This window comes from Uloborus diversus, chromosome 8 (genome assembly GCF_026930045.1).
Source record: "Uloborus diversus isolate 005 chromosome 8, Udiv.v.3.1, whole genome shotgun sequence".
In the NCBI taxonomy this organism is placed as follows: Eukaryota; Metazoa; Arthropoda; class Arachnida; order Araneae; family Uloboridae; genus Uloborus; species Uloborus diversus.
Window position 1 is genome coordinate 150,012,327 of NC_072738.1, and position 27,512 is coordinate 150,039,838.

The 27,512-nt window shown below is 32.2% G+C and overlaps 1 protein-coding gene and 1 long non-coding RNA gene across 2 annotated transcripts in view; one reads left to right on the plus strand and one right to left on the minus strand.

The window, feature by feature from the left end:
• Positions 1–27,512, plus strand: part of LOC129227851 (ubiquitin-60S ribosomal protein L40) — a 145,227-nt gene continuing 117,715 nt past the window's right edge. The window contains exon 1 of the mRNA XM_054862469.1: positions 1–18. The gene's annotated coding sequence lies outside the window, so the exon portion shown is untranslated. The remainder of the gene's footprint in view (positions 19–27,512) is intronic.
• On the minus strand, positions 22,133–27,268 carry LOC129227855 (uncharacterized). Its single transcript, XR_008580879.1, has 4 exons — positions 26,695–27,268; positions 26,469–26,603; positions 26,224–26,361; positions 22,133–22,444 (listed from the first exon to the last, which is right to left on the minus strand). It is a non-coding gene; the product is annotated as an uncharacterized LOC129227855 (long non-coding RNA).

The window sequence follows — 27,512 nt, forward strand, 5'->3', positions numbered from 1 at the left end:
GAAGAGTTGGCAACACTGATTTCAAGTCTTCAAGTGTAAACAAATATTTGCTTCGAGCGAACGTAGAAAATTTCATAAGTAATTTTCGGGATCTACATTATGACATTTGACTGTTTTGTGTCAACAAGCTCTAAAATTCAAAGTCAAACTCTAAAATAATGAATTTATGTTTAAAATTTAAACATTGTTTTAGCGACAGTGAGTTTGAATGCAAGGTAATGGAACGCTGTTATGGCTGAAACATGATTTTTTTGTTGCTAATTGAAACTAAATCACAAATTTAATTCCTTATGCAAAGCTGCTTCAGTAAATTTATTTCAGATGAAATTCCATTAAAACAAACACTTGCATTGTATATAACTAGGTTTAGTATTTTTTTAAACGGTACAATAAAAATGGCTGATATGCTTGCCTGCTCCTGGATTATCTATCTCATTACAAGAAATGCTGCAATTTTGAATATTCTACAGCAAGATGAATTATAGTTTGACATTTTTTCCCCAATAAATTTTGATTTTCTTATTATGTCCCGCCCCCCTCCCCTGGCATTTTAAGAAGACCCTGTGCCCTTTTTTAGTATTTCTCAGTACACTGTCCTTGCGGGAGAAAAACACAGAAGATCTTGTTTTAAAAATAGGCCAAAAAGCACCGGTGGAATGGTTTAATTGATGGAAAAAACTGCTTTTCTTTTCTGCTAATTTAGTAATTTAAAACAGTTTAGTTGACTGATTGCAATTTTAATTTACAGCATATTGCATGCTTAATTGAAAAAAATGTTTTTTTCTGGATTCTTTTCGATTATTGTTATCAAAATATATTTGTCCCAAAGCTATTGCATTGAGCGTTACTGTACTGTTTTTTTCCTAACATTTGCAATGTGTATATGTCCATTGCCTCGCTCCCCGTGAAAAATTTTTAAATGATGGGCTTAGTGCGCACTAGAACTGCCTGAAATTCTACATTATGGTTGCAACAACAGACAAGAAAGCTAGTGAAGTAGAATTCCAATATATACAGTGAACTCTCGGTAACTCAAAGTCCCAAGAACATGGTTAAAACCTTCCAATAATCAGCAGTTCAAGTTACAGTAATTTCCTTTCCTATCATTCTCAAGTATAATTTTTATTTTGTTTCTCAAGAATAGTGCCCGATACATAAACTATTATAACATGCATAGTTTGGATAAATTAAATATTAATATGTATTAAATAAAAATAACTTTACAGAGAACAGAATAAATTTTTTAAGATACTGTCACTTAATGGGGTAACAGATAAATGACTACACCGATTGTATGAATAAAACCTCCTGAAACAAAAATTTTCCCCATAGATGCAGTTTTAAAGACAGGGCTGGATTAAGTTCCATATACACCCTAGGCCAAACTTTGAAATGACGCCCCACCTCACATCCGAACTATATCGAAATCAGCCCCCCACCCCAATGGGGTTAGGCTCAGAAAAGGCCTCCTTCCTCGTATTTTGCTTTGTCCGTAATATATACAGTTGGCTCTCTGTTTAACGACGGCTTTTGACGGTCCCAGATAGTCCACTATAATGTTAAAAGCATTCTATTTAAGGACGCTTTCTACTTAAGAATGATTTTTTGTGGTCCCTTGAAAGTCGTTAAACAGAGAGCCTACTGTATTTTTTATTTTTAAAAATATTCTGTAAAGCATCCTGCCATACTTTTTCTTTTCCAAAAATATTTAACTTTTAGTTTTCCCATAAAGGAATTTTCAAATTTCAATCTCAAATTTTTGTTCCCCCTGAAAAAGGAAAATTTGATACTTTGGGCTGAGGTGGGTATCTTATGTATTTTTTTTTTTATTTACTTAAATTTAAACATGTCTCTTGAATTTCCTGATACACTTTTGTTCACCATTCATTTTTTACCTTAGGACCATTTATAACTGCTAGTATCTCTTCCTTACCATATTCTAAATTACTTTCTTCATTTTATTTATTTATTTATTTTTTCTATTTAAAACATATTTTGGGGCATCCCATGTATTTTTATCCACTTTGTTGGGGTCTTCGTGATGAAATTTTGAATAAAAATGCTTCAAAAAATAATATGTTGGCAGCAAACTCCGATAACCGATATAATTATGAACAAAATATATAAAACTGTGTATATAATTTGCTATCAATTTGAAACTTTCACGCAATTAATGTGTATGTAGAGAATTTAAGCAGTCTATGGCAAATATTTTGTGCAAAATAGGTGATATATCTTGCAGAGGCGCCCCAATGGAGGTGTCATGGGACATCCCCAAACTTTTTCTCTCTTGAGCCTGTGCAACTTTTTTTTTTTTTCTTTTTCTTTGTGCCTTTGAATATGTGAGCTCTTCGAGAGGACCCTGTCTAACCCTGAGCAAAGCTATACTTTGAAGAAATTATTGTTCAAATCAAAGATATTGAAAATTATCTGCTTTTACTGGAAAAGGACCTCGACTCAAGCATACACCCCCTCAGCTCTCCTCAAATAGCTTTTTTTCTGTCTAAAGATCTGGTTGCATATCTATAAAGTTGAATTTTGCTTCTTCATAATAGCATGCCAGTTTTTTTTTTTTTTTTCAACAAGCTATTAATTTTTTTTCCTGTGACGTGTGCCCTTTTCGGCTTGCACTTTTAGCCCAGGGCTTAGGGTGGCCTATTGTGTAATCCGGCCTGATTAAAGACTCCAGCTTAATCGAATAATTTTCCTGGGTAAGTGAATAATAGTGATCAGCTTTCAAATATTTTTGTTGAGAAATTTTTTAAATAAATTTGAAATTAGTAAGAACAATTATTGACGTAAAAATGTAAAACAATATTTTCCGCCCTCAACGGGCGAGAAAAAACTTGAATTTTCCATCAAAACATTTCGTCTATTCTTATTGTTTTTTCTTGCTGCCATTACAAGAAAAGACTATAGTGCAGTCGTAGGGGTACATTTGAGACATAGAAACAACTTGGTATTAAGAAAAACTTAATTATTTTGGGACCAAATGGAAACTTCGAAATGAACGAATGTTTAAGTTATAAGCCTTCGAGTTATCGAGAGTCGACTGTAGTATAGTATTCTGATTTTTTTGCTCTTGAAATAGAGGAAGGCTATCATATTTCAATTTTTTGGCTCTTGGTTAAATTTTGCCGTAAACTAAAATTAGGGTTAAAACAGATTTAACTTTAGTTAAATAGGGATGACCACCTGAGGGGGGGGGGGGGATCATGGTGCCGACTATGTCCAAAAAGTTTTTAGGGGGTATTTTTTACCTTTTTAGGGAGGTTCTTGGTTTTTGGGGGGTCTTCGTGATTTTTAAGGGGGCTGGGCACTCCTGAGTTAAAACTGTTTTGCGAAATTCCTTAAGTGGTCTTAATCAGGGCTACAATAACAAATATAGAGTGATTTAGCAGTAAGTTACCACTCCTAAGCTAGGGCTAAGGCAGAAATACATGAAATGCAGCACGGTTATCGAGGCCTGTAACTATAAATTTTGGGCCCTCCTACAACAAAATCTGTATGCCCGCCCCTCAAAGGCCAACAGTGTAAATTTGCAATGTTAATAAGTTGTAGTGCTCATGTTTTTTTTAAAACCTCTTAAGGACGTGCCCCCTCCCCCCCCCACTCCAGGGGTATGCAGATCGGAGCCTGCAGTTATCACATCCAGGGACTGCAGTTCCGCTCTTATTAGAACTCATCAGTCTAAAATAGTGAATAACCAAGCTGGAGGCAGATGTAATGGCATTGAAGCTGAGAATGCCAACTAACGAAAGGTAAAGTAAATTTATCTCACCATTGAGTGTATGAAGCATTGTTCAGTTTGACTCATGATTAAATTCACGAATTGGGAGAAAACCTATAAAGCGGGCAAAAATGTAAGCCTAACTTGAAAGATTTATAGAATGAAAGCCCTACCCTGTACTACGTTAAGCTGATTCCGTGTAATGTAAAAATTCCTTCAAAACCGAAACAGTTTTGAGGTTCTTAAACTTGGATTGAAATTAAAAGATTGGTTAAATCTCGGAGAGCTGTAAAATTATGGGAAACTTGTTTCTTTGCTGACATAACTTATAAACAAAATGAGTTTAACAGAATCAACATTAAAAAACCCACATAACTACCTCGATACGCTTAAACAGGTAAGTTAAAAATCAATAAACTATAATATAAGAATAAAATGAAATAAAAACACTTGAACAAATAAATCCAAAATTTGAGAAGAAATATTGAAACAGGTAGAAACAAGCAACTATCACTTGGTTAAAAATTCATCGTTTGGGGGGGAGGGGGGCAATCCAGTGAGCCGCTGGGACACTGCAAAATTTTTGAAGAGGGCCGCTTACAATTTACAGATCCGTGCCGGCTGGATGGCCATGGTTTCAATTCCTGTCGGTGTAAGTTTATCCATGTTTGCTAATGGTGACTGGTGTATGATTAATCTGTAGAAATCTCAGTCTTTCAAATTATCCTGTTTGCATTTTTGAAATTTACCAACCATAAATGAGTTATGTTAGCTGTAAAATTTGTGGGAAAAAAAATCGAAAGGCATTGGTTGAAATGACAATTGCATGCGATTGTGGATGTTTAGTTGGGTAGTGACTCCATGATCCTCTCCTTGTATCCGTCCCTTATACTCAGCTCTTGGCCAAAGTTTGACTATGTAGGGGGATATGATGCATGTAGTTGTTTGAATGCAATAACATGCATTTTGAGCAAGTCAAATATTTTTAAAATGAAAAAAGTATGTTTTCAGCAGTTTTGAAAATTAATTTCAACACTAGCTGGGTGATTTTGATAGGCAAAATTTTATTTTGTCATTTTAATGACCTTGCTGGTTGCTATTGAATAACCCCAAAGAATAGCTATTGCTGTTGACTAGTGCATCAGGTAAAGTAAAGAAATTTTGTGAAGTAAGTGTTCATTTTACTATGCAGATCAGCAATTCTCAACCAATGGTCCCAAGGACCAAAAACTGGTTCACAGAAAAATTTGACTGGTCCTCAGAGGTTTTTGTTAGTTCATGTTAAAAAAGTTACCTTATTTTTTTTAGAAAAAAGGACAGAAAAAAAAAAGATTTAATGTTTAGCTCACAACATTTAGAGTACAATCCCTGGCACACATGTGAGTTTCGGCATCTTGAATTCAAATTATGTTTTTCGCAGCCACAAGTTATGATAGGATCATACTCTTAGGGATCCTTGTTTTTACAAATGCCTCCTATTGTAATTATAATTTAATAAGAACTTAATTTGGATTCAAGATGTCAAAATTCAAATTAATGCAGGGAACTGGATGCCAGATGCTGTGCGCAGGGTTCTGGATGTCTACAAAGGATTGTATAAAGTCAAGTGGGTCCGGCATAAATGAAATCTATTCCAGGGCAGGTGACATGGATGCCACAGCCCAGGAGGAGCACCAGTCTGTGGATTCTGGGGGGGGGGGGGTGTTCAAACAGGAAAGAATGTCTTTCAACGTTCAAGTAAAACCACAAACAATTGTGACTTCTCAATAAAAAATATTGCATTATCTAACCTATTTGAAATCTTTTACGTTAATTTGTTATTAATATTCGTATTTTTCTACTTTGTTTAACATTGCAGTCTTTATTACGCATGTATAATTATATCAGAATAATTTCTAATCTTATAATTAACGTTTAAATATTTTTTAAAAATAGTTCTTTAAAACCAGAGCTGCGAAGTGGGAGGAAAAATGACCAACTCTCTGATTACTCTACTTTAAAATCAGACTGATTCAAACTCTGACTCCGCAAGCACAGGCAGCATTACAAACTTTGGGAGAAAATGACGCATTCCAACTCTTGAAATTTCAAACGTTCGATTCCTTCTCCTTCACCCCAAAATCAATACGGCTCCGACTCCGCAACCCTATTTAAAACTAAACAAAGCTTGATTAAACTATTTATCAATTAATTTTTATCAAAGGTACCCACAGGGGAAGATTATGGCGCAAGTTGCGGCATCAAAAAACAAAACAAAAAAAAAAAAAAATAAATAAATAAAACAAGGGGGGGAGGCAGCATTCATTTTTTAAAATTTATTGATTTATTTTTAATTTCAATTATTAATTTACTTCCATTTATTTATTATTTAGCTTGTGTGTGTGTCATTGGCATAGCACAGATCTTTTCTATCAAATTAATAATAGCAACAATAATTAAAATAAATAAATTATCAAATAAATAATTTAAAAAAATCAATGAAATTACGAAAAAGTGAAAAAATAAAATAAAAAAAAAGAGAGTTGAGATGAGGGGGGGAGGGGAGCAAACCTGATTTTTATTATTTCCTTGTAAAAAAAGATGATCTTAATTACAGCTAGCGATGTCGACATATAAAGCGAAATAGGGGTGATATCAGAATAGTCAACCAAATGATGACAGCACGATGTCACTTACGATATCGTCACAATGACGCTTACGTTATCGTTACAATGACGCATAAACGATATAGGGAGATATCGGAACTATGGGCAAAACGACGACGATACAATGACGCTTACGTTATCGTTACAATGACGCATAAACGATATAGGGAGATATCGGAACTATGGGCAAAACGATGACGACACAATGACGCTTCCGTTATCGTTGTAATATCGAATACGATATTGTTACGATAGCGCACGCTCTGTCGGATTAGACATCGTTTTATATCGTGACCCGATGACGCAGCGATATAGTACTGGTAAATTTTACGATATCGTCGTACGTTATGTGCTACTAGGGAACTGGCCACGTAAAAAAAATGCTATATCAAGGCGTACATAACGGTAACTTTGATTCACAAAGTTATTTTTACTCATATTACCGATCACGGATTATTATTTAGTTTGTATATATCCAAACTTTTCCCAGACTTTCAGTTAAATATTAAAGTCAAATATTATGTTAAATTTAACCTTGTCTCATTACAAAAATATGGATATATATGTGACTAAATCCAAGAACAGAAATATAGTTGAATCTCCATAGTTCAAGATGAATGGGACTGATTCTATCTCGAAATATCTAAAACACGAATTATTAAAGTCAGAACTTCATTAAATAAGATAAAAAGCTGTAAAAAAATTTAATATCCATGTGAACTATTATAATTTTTTTTTTTGCATGAAAAATGCATTAAAATATTCTAACATTTAATATTACTGATAGTCGATTACATTGTGTAAAGAAAAATCCAGGGCTTCATGAAAAAAGTAAACATTAATAAGGGTTCCACCTCTACTCATCAAAAAAAAAAAAATCAAGCAACGCTGTCTTAGAATGAAGATATGACTTAATGAGTGCCCACAGAAATGGTTGCCACTTGTTACTATTTTTTATTAAAAATTACATTTATAAAAAAATTAGGAGGTTCGAGTTCTCATGTAAATGTTTCAATTCATGTAAATGTTACACAGGGGCCCAGATATGCTTTTTCTAGTATTTGCTTTCAATTTTTGTCTTCTTCTCTTTTTCTTTTTTCCTATATAATCGAAAAAGGAGCTTCAATGAATGATTATTTATCAAAGCTAAATGCTTATTTATTATAATATGAATTATTTTGCGATGCAGGTCATCTATGTGCAAGATTTATTCAAGATTCATTGTATTTCATCACATATAAATTTCAATATTTTTATCGTGAGGAGGGGAGTCATTTTTCATTTTTGTTCTGGGGGACAAAACCACTTGAGTCGGCCCTGCTCCAAAATACGTGAACCTTTCATTGGAATTTTTTGCTTTACTAGTATGGATACCTTTAATTGCACAATCTTAATTGTTTTTCATATTCAACATTTAACAATTAAAAAAAAATAGAGATAGGATTCTCAAAGTGGGTTGCTGTGGTACCCTATGGTGCCGCAGCGAGAGGTTTTAATGGTGTGAAAATGGTGGTATCAAAATGGTGGCCTGATATTGAAATGTTAAAAGCTTGGTTGATAGTCCAGTCTCAGCTTCGCGCCATTTCCTACCCCAAGGACACCTTGCGGGGTATACCTGACCCTGACACTTGCACCCCATAACGCCATAGCAAACGAGCTAGAGTACTCCATTGTTTCGTTTGCAAGACGAAACGAGAAAGGGGAAGTCCTCGGTATTGTCCTTCCACATGAATGCAGATCCCTTGAGCATCAGAAGGGGGAAATCTTATTTTCAAGCTCTTTTCATAAAGAACAGTGATTCAGCTGACTGATAAGAACATGTGCATTCAATAAAGTCAAACAACAAACTAAGATATGCTTTGGAGAGTTAGCAAAACTCATCCTTACATTACTGGAATTATAATATTTGTAGAACTTTGTTTTTCATAAAGAAAGAGTCATTGTTTTCACTTGAAAACCAATTTTTAAATAAGTACTGAAACAAAACATTCTTAGACATATATTTTTGAACCTTATGTTACTATAGGAATTGCGATGCTGAACAAATAGGTGTAACAAATGAAAAACAGAACGGAATAAAGTTAAGCTAATTACTTGGTAGAATATAATTAATGTTATTGGAGTGTATTAATTTTAAATGATATTCTTCAGTAAAACAGAAAGAGCGAAGAGTGGTGCGAAAAAATCAAAACAATTATTTTCGAGTGAATGTAGCACGGAGAAGTTGCGATTGGTGAACGCAACGGCTTAAAAAATAAGTTATTTTGAAATTGCATGCTTTTGACAGCCGAACGAGCCTTAAAAATTCGAAAACGCGGAGAGTTTTGCCGGTTTTTTGGAATTTTTTTCAAAATTTTGCATCTTTTTTTTTTCTTCAAGTGCTATAAACCCTGAAACGTTGCAATTGGTGAACACTTAATTTTTGTAAAAAGATAATGAAATTGAACATTATAATCCAATCCACGACTAAACAGAAAATTCCAAAATGGAAGAATTCCACCATTTCTTCATAATTAAAAAAAAAACCCTTCATTTTTATTTTTAAAATACTATAAGACCAGAGAGTTCCAATTATTGATGAAGAATTGAAGCGGAAAAGAAAATTGAAATCTGATATCAAAGCCGGTAACGTTCCTGAAAATTTGAAAAATATGCAAAATTTCATCTTTTCTTTGGAATTTTTAACGAACACTTAATGGAATTACCAAAAACCACAATAATTTGCGCATTTACTTTTTTTCAAAATTTAAAAACAAAAAGAAAAACTATCATTTGATGAAGACAGAATCTTCTTTCTCTTCAATCTTGAAGAAAAGTAGTCTTTCATCTTAAAGTATGCTTTTAACAAAAGACAATAATGTTACTTGTTTTCTATCTTAGGATTTCAATCAATTATTTTTTCAATACAGTTTTAAAATGTTATGAAACAGTGAGAAACAAACGTATGTAAGATCCAAAATTTTAAAATTTGGCGATAATCAATAGAAATGGTAGGAGAACCTCTTTTCTGTTTTGGGGCAAGAGATAGAACTCGAAGTTCTGGCTAGTGCTGCTAAACAGCATAGTTTAGAAAAAAATCAATTAAAAGTCTATCTAGAATCTAAAATTTAAACGTGTTTTACTCGAAACTTTAAAAGTCAACTTACATCCCTTCTTACAGCTTCTTGATGCCTCATATTTTGCAACTACAAATCTAAATAAATTTACGCTGTACGATGAATATTCACGTTTATATAGTCATGTAAATTATGAAATACAAGAAATGAAAGCATTTTTGACTTCGTTGTTACGTGGTTTTAACAGTGCACGCAGTGAGATGACTGCTATAAATAGGTTTACAGACAAGAAAAACGAATCGAGGGGATAGAGGCTTAGATCATTGAGATGGTCTAAAAATAATGGGGGTGACCGCCGGACACCATTGCGGACCCCATTGCGTTCGCCACGATACTGCCACTGATGAACATTTACGTAAATGTATGACTATATGTGTAATTTCTTTTTTATTAAATTAAAAATTCTTTACTATTGCAAGTTAGTCCTAAAGTAGAAGATGGAGAACTTGTAAACACATAACAACCGCCGCTCATGTGAGCTGTTCCGGTATCTTTTTTAAAACATGAATGTTAGGTTATTATTAATTTTCGAGAAAACAATATTATAATTTATTATTATTTTTTGTACTGTCGATTCAGAAAGTATAGTTAAGTATTTCTTTATTTCTTGTTACTACATAATTAGTCAAGAATTTTGTGCTATAGAACAGCTACAGGGAGGCCATATTACCCCATAAAAGTCAGAAAACTTGAGCTTCTCCTCAGAATTTTTAGGGAGCCAGAAAATAAATAAAAAAACTGTGATTAACAATTAGAGTTTCTGCTTTTAAAAGCATTTTTAAAGAGATTGCTAACGTTGCCGCATGCTAAATAAAAATGTTTGGAAGAAATAAATAATAATAAAAGGTGAGGATACATTTAATAAAATGTGATCACAAGTTATGTTTTCTGGCATAGGATTTGGTTCAACTCTGTTATAATGCTCATTTATGTCATTCATTTTTTTTTTTTTTTTGTGAAGTGTTAAATTTGATTTAAACGTTTTACTACGTTATTCGTCGAGCATTGCAGTACAACATGTGTAATGTACGAAATTTCAATTCGCTGGGAAGGTGGAATAAACTTTATTGAATTCTACTGGATCACTTTTGTAAATATTACTAGTAGCACAAAAAAGTTTTGCATCAATGTGCATAGAATTCGCAACTCCAACGAACTATAGGGGGCACTGCAGTCACTGTCTAATGGCGGAATTGAAAACTAAAACAAACGCATGTGGTAACGAAGAAAATGCTAAAAGTGTTGTGATTTTTGTTCGTATGCATGATTTTTTCGCTTTATTCATTTGAAAAGATTTTTCAAAGTCTTTTGGTTATTCTGACCCATATAGAAAGAGATTAGAAACCAAAAAGTATTACGAAAGTAAACAATTAATGCAGAACACACAGTAAGTTGTTCTGAAGCAGCCATTTTCACGATGTTGAATTCGGAATTCATGAATTTTTGGTTCGCTTCGAACGGCATTTTCATTTTGTACCGTTTTTTCTATACATTAGTACATATTAAGTTCAGTTTCGTGACATTTCCAGCATTTGTTGACATTTTTGTCACATAGTGCACATACGTGGCAGACTGTCAAGAGTAACGTTTAACACTAGATAATTTATTTCTATGACTATATGATTGGATATCCAAAGAAATCATGCATTTAATTCATTCGTCATGGAAATGATTTACCTGATATGCGAAATCTTGTCAAGATACATTATTCTTTCACATAATTTTAAAACCATAAGCCTATAAACAGATTTTTGGCGAACTTTTATTTTTTATTGTTCAAATTCTTAACGTTCTTTCTGGATTTTTCAATCTGTTCTGCGATAAATATTTTCAAGAAAATTTATTTGCATACTGTCTATTTCAGTAGGATACTGTAGTAACAAAGGTTATTTAAATCATTTATGTGGAATTAGGTTAAGGAAAAGTGTCCAGTCAATGTTGTTAAGTTCGTTTTTTTTTCCATCGAATTGAAAAACTGATTCAAATTCACTCAGAACAAAATAAATAAAATGTGTACTCACAGTTTATATATGGTGGTAGTTTTCTTTTCAGTTGATTGACCATTATTTCTTTTTGCTTATCGAATTCTGTAATCTTACTATCATTTTATTCCACTCATGATAAAAATTAAAAATGGTTTAACTAAAAATGCGAAAACTCGCCAAGGCTACTTTGCTTGCACAATACTAAAACTACTATAACCCTAAACAAATTTGGCGAAACCTTTCAGCTGAGAATAAAAGGAATAAAGTAAATTCTTTCTCGGTTAAACATTTTTCATTTTGTTCTACGATAATAAATTCAAGAAAATATTTTGCATACTGTCCATTCCAACTAAATGCTGCTGTAAAATATGATTAGTTAAATTAATTTAAGATTAAAAAAAACTCATATTCTTACAAATTCATACAAAACAATAAAAAATTTTACCTGGTATTACGTTATCCAATTTTGTTAATCCAGACTTTTCTTGTTTACGCTTCCACCATTTAATACTTTTTTGAAAGAAATAAGAAAAACTAACATTATTTTGAGAAGCTCGAGAATACTACTAAGGGACGAATTAATTTCTGTAGCTGAAAGCAAACTAAGACACATCGATTGCGTTAATAAATACTCAGAACAAACTGCCTGTGTTCACGTCAACAGACACACGTGATGCGCAACGTGGCAATGTTTTAGGTGCAGACGCAGTTTTATAAATCACCGCAAGGTAGCGTATTCGAGCGCTGGAGTTCCGAATTTTCGAAAAATTTCCAAAAGCTAAAAGTGAGGGCCTTGAAATGAGACCGAGTTTTCCCTAATTTTAAAGGCTAATCTAGTCCTGACTACAGGAAATAAAAAGGCACGAAACATTTTAACTAAACACGAAACATTAACAAAAAATCCAGTTTAAAATCATTTAAAAACATTAATAACCTGTGTGAAACCTAATAGCAATGTATAATAAAAATAATCTTAACACAATAAAATATTTCTTAGGCTGTGCAGTCCTATAGGTTCTTTTTCTTTTGTCTCCAGCGATTGGAACAAACTACGAAACTTTCAAATTTAACAGTGAGCATTGTTATGTAATTCATTTTTTTTTTTTTTTTTGTATTTGACACATTACAGTATAATTTAAACTAACAAAGTACTAGTCGGAGGAGTGGAGTCGGAAGGAAAATGTTCGACTCCGACTCCTGGATTTTGAATCGTCCAACTTCGACGCCGGCTTTTTATTTATTTATTTATTTTCAATTCCCTCCCTTCCCTCAAGGGAAAGGATTATATATTTCATCAGATCTTTTTCGGATTCACCGCGCCAACACTTATTTGAATTTACCGAACACCCTCAAGTTTCCTCTCAAGATACGGGCGCCGGCTTGTTCAAGGAATACATTCCTTTTACTAGTTATTATTTTTATTTGAAAGGGATTACTTTAGGCAACAAATCTGTTTGATGACAGTTGCTATGAGTTAAAGAGAGTACAAAAACAAGCAAAGTAGGGGACGGCGTAAATAGCTATTACAGAAAGTATGATAAACAATCAAGTCTGCTGGTTGCCAAAGACAGTTATTTGTTATTAGTAGGCCTATATACTTGTAATCGAACTAATTTGTGGTAAATTATTTAAAAAATGCAAGGAAAGTCGGTAAATATTATTGAAAAAAAGAAGCCCGGAGTCAGAGTAGGCCTGTTTCGAATGACTCCGACTCCGAATCCTTCACCCCAAAATAAGCCCGACTCTGACTCCACAGTCCTGGTATAGGTCACAAACTCTTCAATGTAATTCTTTGAAGTATGATGATTGTCCTCTCTTTTTTCTAAAATCTTGTTCGTATGTGCCCCAGGCTTGACGATATTCGGCCACAATCGGAGCACATTTGAACAATTGAAGCCTTTTCTTTTTCTTTCTTTTTTTTTTTTTCAAACACCATAAAGTGAATAGATTTTCTTTCAAAATCTCATAAAGATCATGACTCAAAGAAAATACTTCTATCATTAGAACACTTTTGCCCTGAGAAATTCATAACGTTCTTTGAAAAAAAAAAAAAAAGAAACGAGGAAAAAATTCCCCATAGGTACCTCTTTCACCTATACTCATATGATATTGATTTTTAGTAAGACTGAACTAAACAATTGCTAAGCAAACAATTGAATAGGAATAAACATTTGTAGCGTAGTAGGTACTGAACAAATTTAAATTTTGCATGTGCCCAAACATAAACTATGACTTTTTGAAAAGGAATTTTAATATGTAATTTCTTCAGCAAAAGTTGAAGACCGTATTGCGAAATAATATTCCTGAAGTGCGAAGAAAAATTTACTTCCTACTGCTACAAAATGAAGCAGGCAGCTCGAAATTGAGAACATTCCTTGTTCAGCAAACCACAACAAAACGGAAAAATCCAGATAACGTGTATTTGAATAGCTAAAAGGATTCAAATCTCCAAGGAACAGGGCGAGACCAGTGCATTGAACTGTCAATTTGGGTTCCACCTTGATGAGAAAGAAGGGGGGGTTTACAACAAGGTAGCTGGCATTTTTGGAGCACGTGCGTGTGGATGTGATGTGTCCAAATAGAGCAAATTCTTTACAGTGGGTCAGACATTTTTGACTAGTTTAGTGGGAGAGGGGCGTTCCACTTTAAGGGTTAAGAAAAGATGATTGTGCTTTATAAAATAATGCTAAGATTGTTAGTGTTTAGATTTTTTTTTAAATACCAAACACTGACAGTCTTAACGATATTTCATATGCATGAGAAGGTGGAGTGGAGGAGGTATGGATTTTCGCATATCAGGTACATATATAAGCAGCGTGCACCCCCCATCAGGTACATATATAAGCAACATGCACACATCCTGAAAGTAGAAGAACAAGGAAAAACTCGTTTAAATTAAATGAATCATCTGTTACCATCGTTATAAGTATTATTATAAACACTTTAAAAATATGTGCGTTTTGAAAAAGTGTCCTTATTGCGATTATCGAGTACTTTGCGAATGTCAAAACTCGCAATCTTGTTATGTAGTCGTTAAGAGTATAGTTTGTTCCCGATGTAATTCAGAGAAAACAAGATAATTGTTTTGAGTTATTTTTTTGTTTATAAAATATGTTGAAGCTTAAGCATCCAAGTAGTCTAATCGTGGTTGGTCCTTCTCAAGTAGGAAAAACTAGTCTTGTTCGCCGTCTCATCAAAAGAAACATATATAAAAAAAAAAAATAAAAACATTGTTTGGTGTTATTTGTATTCTGCTCCTTGGTTTTTGGAAGAAAAACATATCAAATTTGTTTCCGGCTTGCCACAGGACTATGAGGGGGTTGATTTGATCATACTTGATGATCAGATGCATCATTTAAATGATAAAATTTCTGATTTATTCACTGCTGCTTCTCATCATCGTAATGTAAGCGTAATTTTAATATTGCAAAATTTATTTCCACGACTAAAAGTTATGCGCGACATAAGTTTGAACGCTCATTATATTACTTTGTTTAAAAATTCAAGAGATATGAGTCAAGTTAATTGTTTAGGACGACAACTGTATCCTCAAAAGTCAAAATTTTTTTTGGATGCATATATAAAAGCCACTGATTTAGCACATACCTATTTATTTATCGATTTGCCTCCATCAACGAAAGAAGAGTTTCGTCTGAGGGATAGTTTGATTCCGGACGAAAAAGGATATTATTGCTTTTTTCATCCTATCTAATGAAGAAATTAAAAAAGGATCTCCCCTTTTTAAACTTGTTAGCGCATTCATCACGAGAGCAAAAAAAAGCTTTACTGCGAACCGCTAGCAAACCTCAAATTATCTGTTTGTGTGAAATTTGTTTGAATATATTAGGAGGAAACATACCCGTTAATGTAAAGAAGCTGAAAAAAATATAAGAACGTGTTAAGAAAACTAACTCAAAAGAGTATACCATTTAAATCTAAAAAAAAAATTTAGTAAATCAAGTGGGAGGGTTCTTACCCCTCATTCTTCCAGCACTTGCTTCTGCAGTCGCAGGTATGGTTGGCAGAGCAATAGGAAATAGAATTTGAAAAACTTTTAAAAACAAACAAGTGTTATGGCGAAAAAAATGGCATGGATTCCTGAAGAGTTAATAAATTCTCATAATATTCCAAGAACTGAAGATAGGTTGGAAGATGACATCACGAATTTGTTGGATCGAAATAAGTTACCAGATGATATGAAAGCCCGTTTGCTTGGTCAAATGGTATCGAGATATCAAAAAGTGATTCACACACCTCCGGAACCACTTCGTGTTAAAGTAGTAGACGATGCAGCAAAAGGAAATGACATAAGTGAGGAAAATGAGTTTAGTCACATCTCATCATGATGATTATGTTGATTTAAATTTGAAAAATATCATTAAATCTGTCCCAAAAAAGTATGCGAAATTTGTTCCGCTTATTGCTGAAAAACTAAAAACTAGACATTACTCTTAGAACGATGAAGGTAATTTTATGGTTGGAGAGTCTAAGGTAAAAAATTCGCAAATTGTGGACTATTTTGTGTATGCGATGAGTAATGCGAAACGAAACGTAGAACCAAAAATTTTTTATACATTCTTAAAAGCGATTCAAGAAATAAACATCCCTCACAGTTGGATTGGAAATACAAAACTTATCCCTCAAATTCAACAATTGGCGAAGCACGATGATGTTGCTGATGATATGTTGCTGAATACAAAAGAGCCTAAACATAAGAGATCAGAGTCATATGAGAGAATCAAGTCACCTAAACATAAGAGATCAAAGTCATATGAAGAAATCAAATCACCATGGATAAACTATTAAGAAAAAATTATTACGATATAAAACACCCCGGTTCATTCGGTGGTGTTTCAAAACTCGCGAAAACCAGTGGTGTTCCATATAAAAAGGCACAAGAGTTTTTATTGAAACAAGATGTTTATACACTTCATAAACCTATAAGAATTAACTTTCCTCGTAGGAAAGTTTTATCTTTTGGTATGGGAGAACTTATGCAGTGTGATTTGATCGACTTATCAAAATACGCAAAGCAAAATAATAATTACAAATACTTGCTAACAGCAATCGATGTGTTTTCGAAACGTTTATTTGCAATACCAATTAAAAAAAAATTCCGAAGAAGTTCTGAGAGCATTTAAAAAATTATTGAAGGAATCCAAACATGTAGTGAATTTACAAACTGATGAGGGAAAAGAATTTTACAACTCCAAAGTTCGAGCATTTTTCAAAAAAAATAAAATTCATCATTATTCATCACATAGTAAACATCATGCCTCTGTCATAGAAAGAGCAAACAGAACAATAAAAAACAAGTTATTTCGTATTTTTACGCACCGAAATTCCTATAAATACGTAGACATCTTGAAACCACTGTTGCAGAGTTATAATGACAGCATTCATCGCAGTACAGGCTATGCTCCGAACAAAGTCACCTCAGATTTAGAACCATTAATTTTTGAAAAACTGTATGGATATAAATATGAACCTAAATACAGATTTAATATCGGCGATCAAGTGAGGATTTCGAAATTGAAAAGAACTTTCCGTCGTGGATATTTACCTAACTGGACCGATGAAATATTCGTTATACATAAACGTTATGCTTCAAACCCACCAACTTATATCATAAAAGATTTAAAAAATGAACTAATAAAAGGACGTTTTTATGAACAAGAACTACAGAAAACTGAAAACCTCAGAAGATTTTTGGAAAGTTGAAAAAGTGTTAAAGACAAAGGGAATCGGGAAAAAACAAAGAATTGTTTGTAAAGTGGCAAGGATTTGACGAGCGGTTTAATTCTTGGATAAAATCAACATGGATGAAACGACAAACGAATTTTATGTGACTTTACCGAGTAATTCAAGCATGCAATACTTCCCCGAAAATACACAAACATTTTTTCGAACCAAACTTTCTTCACCTTTACACCTTAACGGAGATTGGGATGTTGGGATTTCTGAATTATCAATCCCGCGCAATTGGTACACTATTTTTAATCATAACAAATCATACACAGTAAAATATAAAAAACAGAGGAAGTTTACCGTGGATCATGTGAGATACGACATAGTGTTTTCTTATGATTCCGATCAAAATGATTTAGATTTTTTTCTAGGTATAAATGAACTCATTGAAAAAGCAAGAGGGGAAAGAATTTCATAAAATTTACACCGGTTTTAAGTCGTAACAAAACCATCATCGACATTGAAATATCTGAAGGGTATGAAATATTTATTGATCAGAAAGAAGGCGATAAGTTTTTATACATGTTACATTTACCAAGTGAAGATATCAGAATTACAAAATCTAAAAGGGTTCAATTTAGGCGATCTACTGAGAAAAATGTTAGTCAAAAATTAACAGTATTTAATAGAAATCCCAAGCATCAGTCAGAAAAAGTAATTCCATTAAATTTTATTAAAGAACCAGAGAGTAAACTCCGTATTTCTCATAACGTATTTAATGTTATCAATGCAAATATTAATATACTCGATGTTGATAAATTAATAAAATTTGAGTATGAACCAATAAAAAATAACGTCAAACTTGAAATTTCAGAAAATGCCGAACTTCATGTTAGTCACGAAAAATGTCCATCGTTAATGCAAATGCTGAATGTTCAGAAAGATGTGATATTCACGAAAGGAATACATAATTTTTCTAATATAAACCCATTAATTCTGATACAATCAGACGAAATAATAAAATTAATAATTAAAGAATATTATGAAGAAATAGCAACAACAGATGTAGTCGAGAAATTGGATTTAAACGTGGGTATGTATGAAACCCCGCAGAGTCTTTTCGATGTATTTGAATACGTAATTCTACGTCAGTTACCAAATCTGAAAGTTCACTTAGAAGTTCCACCTCTTCATGAAATACATTTTAGTGAAGGATTAGCTGATATGTTAGGTTTCTCATCTGTTCATTTTCAAAGTGAATCCCATGTAAGTCAATATCCTTTAGAACTCGATGGTGGAATAGCTGAAATATTTGTGTACTCTGATATAATTTCATCTCATCACGTAGGAGATACTTTTGCTCCTTTGCTTAGAGTTATACCATGCATGACTGATAAAAAGGAACAGATTGTGAGACAGTACAATTTTCCGCTTTATTTTCCCTCGAGAAAAAAACACGTAGAAACAATCGAAATTGATTTGCGTACCAGTTCTGGGAAGAGAATTATTTGCAGTGGAGGAAAAACATTTGTTGTGCTATCTTTCAGACGCAGAAGAGTATAAATTTAAGTGATAAAAGTCATTGCAATCATTTCTAATGTCTTTGGGTACGAAGACAGTAACGATGCACCTAAGTACTAAAGACTGTGAAAATTATTATTGTTCACAAGTGGGTGGCGGTGAAAATTTTTTTCATGGTGTGAACCATCAAAGAGGATATGGGTTTTTTGGAGATTTAAAAAGATATATTACTCCTCTAACTTTAAGAGCAACAAAATATTTGGGTAAAAAAATTGCTCATGCGGGACGAGGGGTGATATCCGATGTTTCCTCAGGCAAATCATTTAAAGATTCTGCACGTGCAAGATTTAGGGAAATTTCAAAACAAATAAAAGATGATATTTTGAAAAAAATACAACACGGCGAAGGTATAAAAAGAAAACGCAAGTCGAAAAAAATCATTCATCAGCAAAACGGTGTAAAAATCTAAATAGAGACATTTTTTCATCATGTCAAAAAATTTGATCTGTCTCAAGTCTGAATTAGACTTGTTTCAAGATGTTCCGGTGCAGTTAGGAATTGATTCATCAACGTTTGTTGAAATCCATCCGATTGCTTCGTTGACAGAACATTCTCCGATTGAATTTTTGATCAGTAGCAGCGGAAATCAATATGTGGATATCTCTCATACGTTACTACATTTGCAATTACAAGTTTTAAAAGCTGATGACACATTACTTACAGATACTGAAAAACTTAAAGTTGCTCCTATAAATTACTTATTAAACACTATATTTTCAGAATGTGGTGTATTTTTAAATGACAAACAAGTTTCGACTCAGGTAAATTACGCATACCGTTCATATCTTGAAAGTTTGTTGTTTTATTCAAAAAATGCGCATGATAGTTTACTGACTACATCATTTTTTCATAAAGATATTGCTAATCATCATGATTCCATAACAGCTGATAATGTAGGTTTTCAAAAAAGATCTGAACTGAGTAATCTTAGTAAAGTAATTGATTTGATTGGACCTATTCATTTTGATTTAGCAAATCAACCGAAACTTTTAATTCATGGAGTTTCAGTCAGAATAAAATTGGAGCGAAACAAAAATAGTTTTTGTTTAATGTCTGCAACTAATGATTTCAAAATAAACATTCTTTCTGCAAGTCTATATGTACGAAAAGTAAACATCGCACCTTCTATTATTGTTGCCCATGAAAAAGCCTTGGAAAAAGGAGTAATAAAAATGCCAATAAGAAGAGTAGTAATTAAATCTTTTTCTCTTTCGGCTGGGATTGCTTCCAAACATATTGCAAATGCTTTTCTTGGACAATTACCAAACCGATTGATAATGGGGTTGGTTTCAAATGAGGCATATAATGGAACATATTCGAAGAATCCATTTAAATTTCATCATTTTGACTTATCATATTTAGCTATGCTTAATGGTTCTCAAACTATTCCTTTCAAACCACTACAACCAAATTTTCGGAAAGACCAATACAGTCGATGTTACATGAACTTGTTTACCGATTTAAATCGGTATCATAGCGCTCAAAACATAAATATAAATTATTCAGACTATAAGGGTGGTTTCTCCCTTTTTTCCTTCGATATGACTTCTGATTATGCAGGAAACGAGTCACATTCCAGTACAACACAATCTGGGAATTTAGCCATCGATCTAAAATTTTCTTTTCCTTTACCCAACACAGTCAGTTTGATTGTTTATGCTGAATTTCGAAACATTATTGAAATCGACAAATCACGATCGGTTATCATTGATTATTAAGGAATATGGACACCGTACAGATATGTCGATTAGCATGCAGCGACGAAGTAATAAAATCTCAATTTGGTGGAGTTTTCCCGTCGGATTTTTTACCTAATACTAAATCCAACTTTAATTTTTTTATCATCAATTTGGATCCTAAACGTCTACCTGGTTCTCATTGGATTGTATTACATTTTAAAAATGAAATGGGAATATATTTTGATAGTTTCGGAAGAAGACCAAAGAATAAAAATATGTTAAATTTCATGCGAAAACATTGCAAAAAAATGATGTATAATAAAATATGTTTTCAAGATAAGCTAACAATGACGTGCGGGCATTTTTGTCTTTATTTTTTGTACCATTCTGCTCGAAATATGACGGTTCAACTAAACAAGGATGATCCATCTTTAAACGAACAAATGATTCAAAGCTTTATTCGAAAAAAATTTCGATACAAAAATTGTTGTCGTCATTCTTATTGGATTTCTCAAACATGTCGGTCGTTTAAAAACATGCTCGCAGTTTCATAAACTGTTAATCAGAAATGCAGAAGATGGAGAGAGCGGAACGATTCGGATGGTATTCTACTGTGTTGACGGCTGAAAATGATATTTTGTTCTTCAAAGAATATTTATACTATGATATAAAAGTTTGTGTACTAGAAGCAAATGAATATTTAGGTGAACAAGAAAATGTTCATGTGAATTATTTTAAAGTACTTAATAAAGAAGATTGTGCAAGTCTACTTTCTTACAAAGTAGAGAGTTCAACTCCAACACTTGGTTTTGGGATATTGCTTCGCAAAAAATGTAATGATTGTTGTTTTTCTTTATCTTATCTAGATAAAACTCTGTTTTTAAACTTTTTAGATATTTTATTGTATGCAAAAAATGTTTACAAAGAATATGAAACATTGTATCTAGACTATGAAGTCAAAATCTGTTATTTTCGTTTATTACATGCTAAAGAATTGCTACATGAATTACACCAATGAATGTAAAACTAATAAATATATATATATGTTTTTTTTTTTTTTTTTTAAAAAGACTGTTTGCTTTTTGTTATTTTGTGCATGGAAAAGGCAATTTAGTTTGAGAGCAATAGAAAAAAATATTATTATCAAAATGCATAAAAAAGACAATTCAGTTTGAGAGCAATAGAAAAATAACTTACCGTGATTTGAGAACTCCCTAATGCATCCCAAGTTGTTTTTGACAGTATTTAATCCCTGAACTATGCTGCATGTTTAACGTATATATAAAAAAAACATTCAACAGAGTCCAAGGAATAATACTTATCATTATCAAATGATTTTTTTTTTCTCTTTTCCTTCTCTTGAGCATCTGCTTCATTATTGAAGAGTTCATTCTTCTCAGTAGTGTACATTTAACCGAGTTTCACTTCGCCCCCACTGCCGAAATGCTTTTCCCTTCTTCTCTCTTGGATAACTTTCAAAGAAAATAAAAAGTAAAAACTCACTTGACTGCACTCAACCGTCTCTCTCTCTCTCTTGAATCAACCGATCTTAAATATTCTGCTCACGCACCAAAACTTTCAGGTCGTGTTCTTTTCATCTGTATTCATGCTTGGTTGCATCTTCTTGCGTGTATGTGATTCTGGCCTACGGTGGTTTCAAAGAGGTTTTTCATTTTTAAAAATAGAAAAAGTCTCTCCAAAACCACTGCAGGCCCCTTGTAGGGGACCCGCCTTTTTTATTTTACATTCTACAGTAATATTTAAAAAAAAAAGTTTCAGATAAAATACATACAAAAACAGATACATTTTCAAAAAATAAAATACACATTAAAATACATACATTTTACATCATTCAATTAATTTTCTGCTGTCCAACCACTGAAACAGATGTCAATCATTTCTTTTGTCGTCATATATGGATCTCTTTTTATAGTTTTAAATAAGTCAGGAGAAAAATGTTTTCGATTTATATTTATTTTTCTGGTGTGGTTGTATTTCGAATTGGTGTCTTTCACTTGATCTATAAAAGAGACCTCGATTATTTTGTTTGTTTACTTAGAATTTTTAAAGTGACCATATGATCTTAAATCGATGCCATTATCTAATACGAATTTTTTATCATAAAATGCTGATAAACCTACTTTATTTTGTATGATTGTAAAAAGTTCGTGTTTTTTAGAAATAAGAGAATTTTGAGATAATCTGTCGAAGTTTTGCTCAAATAAAACTCTTTTATAATCTTCAAAATGAATAGTTTTTTTTAAACAGCACGTTTTTATACCTTTAGCTCGTTTTTTTGACGTATCCTCGTATTTAAAGGCATACATTTTTGATTTCAATCCGACAAATTCTTGTATGGGAGAACAAATTTCATTTTTCAAACAGCCTAGTTTCCCCTTATTTGTTTCATTAAACAAAAAATGATCCTTGCTAAAATTTGAACAATCTAAAATTTTTGAAAAATATGGATCAAGCATATCACGGTAATAATCACATGTGGATAAATGTAAAAAAAGTGAATCCGTGTCCGAGTAAAGAAGGCGACATTTTTGCCCATAAAATTTCTTAAAGTAATCAAAAAAAAGATGGTAAACTCGATATTTCGCCAATTCCAAAACACAGAAGCCAATATACAGGGGCTTGTCCAAACGGAGAGTTTTTTTCCGCATTTTAAATAAGACTAAATTATCATTAACTATTTCAAAATAATCCAGAAGTGGGCTAGCCATGTTAGCTCCACAAGTAGCTTCTGTTACTGATGCCTTCACATTGATTCGCTTTCGTACATTTTGACAAGTTTTCCCGTAAAATGCGTTGTTCATTGTTTTAAAAAATAATTTTTCGCAATCCGATTTAGCCTGTTGACGTTTCTCATTATTAAAATTTACGTATTTTTCTAACCACTTTATCTGTCTGAATGATAAAATTCTATGAATTTTTTTTAATACAATACCATGTTCCAAATAAAACTTTAAATTCATATAATGAACTACATAATTATTTTTATCAAAAAAATTAGGAGTTAGTTTTCTTGTTGGAAATATATGTTTCAAATTAAATTTTTCGCATAATTCTTTTGCGTAGGGAGACAATATGTCAAATGTGATATCTATATGACTAGGAGCCATAGGTAAACAATTATGGATTTCATGAACATTATGGGGGTATGTCAGCGAACATTCAATAAAAAACCCAATTTCATCATCAAAAGATTTTTCTGTTATATCAAAATTTTCAACTTCTGTTAGTATTAACCAATAAAATTCACCTACTGGCATCGGCTGACTCATTACATATCCATATAAATTGTTCACATCTAATGCAACTATATAGCTGTGAGGTTTATCTGCATTATACGTCTCTGGGATGTATGGGTTGTTAGCAATTGCATATCGCTTAGATAAAATATTAACCCCTCCTCGCATCTGATTTTCAAACCAAATGTAATCATTAACGTTGCCTAACAATTTTATCTCAACTTTACTTAATTTTAACCCAGCATGCCACGTCAAGTCCGCGCTGCTGATAAATCTCAGGGGTCGAGATTGTATGACTCCATTGACATTTTTCTAAATTTTAAAAAATTTTCACACAAAAGAACGGCATCGTTATTTTGATAGATCTCAAGATAATCACTGAAATTTTTGCAGTTAAATTTATTAAATACATTTTGTGCATGTAAATAGTCTTCCGCATCAATTTCCTCCCCAGTTAGAGTGTTAAAAAAAGCCTTCATGGTGGTAGACAAGTATCATTCAATTTTTCAATAGAATCAAAATAAGAATATGGAAAAACACCTTTTCGTTTCAAAAGTTCCCGATGGGCATGCTTTTTAAAAAAATCATTAAAAATTTTAAACTTATGACCAGATTGTTTTAAATTTTCTGTTAAAGCATCCAATGAGGCATTCATAAACAAATAACTATCGATGAATTTAATATTGTCTAACGTTAGAACTGTAATTTTCTCCATATTCATGGGGATAATCGTAATATCTTTTATAAGATCTTTAGGCCAATATTTCAAAATTAAATGCGTATCATAGTTCCTAGAATTATGAATTACTACAGGAATAAAATTTTGTATTCGATAATTCAAATTACAACTTACGTGAGCAATTCCAAGAATATTATTCACGTTTCTTCTACTATGATGATCATGATTTCTCACACGTATCTCACCGGGTTTAAACTTTTTATCACATAAATGACATTTTTCCCAATATAGAATTTTAGTTCCATCATCAATCATAGGTCTGTTAAAATGTAATTTTTTTAGAAGAATATTTGTGATGTATTTTAATGTTGCAATAAATTGTTCAGTAAAATTTAAACCACAATAATATTCATGAAATATTACTTCATCTTGTGAATTGGTAGCTAACAAAGCATAACTTATAGGCTTATGACTCTCTATGTGAGCAGTAAAACTTTTTTCACTGCTCGGTAACGCACCGGATATTTTTTCAGTAATACATTCAAAGTCAGCAAAAATACAGAACGGGTGATACAACATTTTTGATACATCAGAAAATTTTAAGTTCAAATCAGTAGGCATAGAAATTTTTTGAGCATTTTTAATATTCAAACACAAATTTTTGTGTAAATTAAATGTTTCCTTTCGATAAAAACCTATCATGCATGATTTACAATAAAAATTTTTACGATCCTTACCTCTCATTAATGCGTTGAAATTTTTAATCAAAAAAAAAAAAATGATTTTTATAAAACAGTAAATCTACATTTCTTTTAAATTTTGAATCTTTATTTATTTTTAGTGGAAATATTTCCAATTTTTTATCATCATCCTCAATAGTAAGTACGTTGATTCCAATATTATTTAATAATTCAAACTTCGGAATGTCATTTATTTGAATAGGGAAAGAAATACCTTTTAGTTTTAAAGTCTTTAAATACTTTTTATAGTGGGGAAATTCTTTGAGGGTTTATGTCTTGAGGGTACAGTTTAGCTAATACGGCATATAAAAAGCATTTGTTATCACTACATTTAATATTAATTAAACACTTTTTATTTCTTAACTTTGGAGGTAAATTTACATTTGAGCAACCACCCCTTGGGGGGGTTATATCTACCGATGAGGACATCAATGTATTCAACTTCTTTAATAACCCATCCAGAACCATTTCTTAAAAAATTTTCAATTTTTTCTATTATAGTAATAAAGCATTCATCAATAGCGGTATTTATTTGTCCTGTGAAAATAATCCTTTTTATGCTACTACAAAAATAAAAATTATTCGTCACTTCTTTGTTTTCCACTATTTTGCTAATTATAATATTAAAGCAAATAAAAAATCGTAATCTCAAAATATTAGAAACATTTAATAAATCAAAAATTTTTGTTTTACTTATTTCATACACACGATATATATCAAGCTCATGAATTTGAGAACGAAATGAGCGTACATACCCGCGAAATGCTCTATCTTGTAAAATAAATTCCACCATTGTTATTACTAAATGCAAAAGTCCATAGCTGCGACAAACAAAAACATTAATTTGAAGAATACAAAAACATTTCCTATTTCCCCCTCCTTTCCATTTTAAGTTACTTTAAATCATTTTTTAAAATTCCCCCAAGAATATTCAATTCGTTTTAAACTCGTATCCCGTTTTCTCTTGCGTATCCCTTAACCATCTCTAATGCTTTCAGGACAATATTTAATTGATTTAACTCAATATTAAATCTATTTTTTACTCCACCAAGATCATTGTGTCGAGAAAATCCGAAGTAAAACACATTTCTGTATTCCTTCAATTCGACGGAAGTTTTGTTACCGAGGTTAATGCTGAAAGGTTTCAGCTTTGCATCTCTTTCTTCGAGTTCATTGCTCAGGTCAAAATCAAAATTGGGTTTTTTCACTTCAACAATTTCCACATCCTTTCGTGCGTCCGATCCTTTTGTTTCGGTGTGAGCTTTTAAATAAAAAAAAAACACTAATTTACAAAAAACCGAAAAACATATTTTAAAATCATTAACTGTTTAATAGTTTGAAAAACAAAAATTCTAAATTTTGTATTACCTACAACAATCCTATCTCCTACTTCAGCACTCGGTTTACGTTTTTCTTCAATTTGCTGATATCCCTCATCTTCATAATCAATTGATTCTTGATTTCGTTTCCTTTTTTTTAGCACGGAAAAAATGTGGGCATAAGCTTTTTAAAAAAAAAAAAAATTAGAATAGATTTTTGTTATGAAAAAAAAAAGTCTCCTATTTACATACAGAAATAAAACACTAAGACTCACGTGATGATGATGTACTCGGTTCAAACCGTTGACTGGGTTCCCAATCTTCTTCATCCTGTAGTCGGTCGATGGATCGTTTTACTAAAAGAAAATATCTATGCTTTTAAATGTCATAGAAATAAATACAAGTTTTAAAAAAATCTCCCACTTAGAAGAAAAGTCATAAAATTATTTAAAAACTTTACGAACGAGTATTGGGGTTCATAATAACTTAGAAGTTGGCTGTTTGGTGCCGAGGAGAGAGGGAGGTTGTAGCTATCGAAATACGCGTTCCACGGGTTTTTATACAATTCACCAAGACCTTCAAAAGAATACATTAACCTCAATCCACTTACATTATAATTATTTTTCATTATTTACATCCTCTTAACCATTTTTGAAATTCAACAAACAACTCTTCTCTAATCTATTATTATTTAAATCCTACCCCCCTCCAAAAAAGAAAATGACTAAGCCGATAATGGAACATTTTAGAAGCATTTATAATCTTTAACCATAGCTAAAGCATTACTTTCTATCATATACCAACTCTTTCTCACATATTAATTAGAAAAAAATCCTACTTATGATGGAAATTTTCTTTGCAGTAATCTCACTAAAACCCTTTTATACATCTATTTTTGTAGACATTTCCTGTCCTTCGTCATCACTACCCAACCTAATCATCCTTTTGAGTAAAATTATCATATGCGAAACTCGTTAAACCACATCCATTTCTTTATTGCTTCAATGATTTTCCAATATCACAGTTAAATGTTAAAAACTTAATTTGCGTTATTGTGTCCGCTTTTCTTTACTTTATCCCCCCTATCCCTATA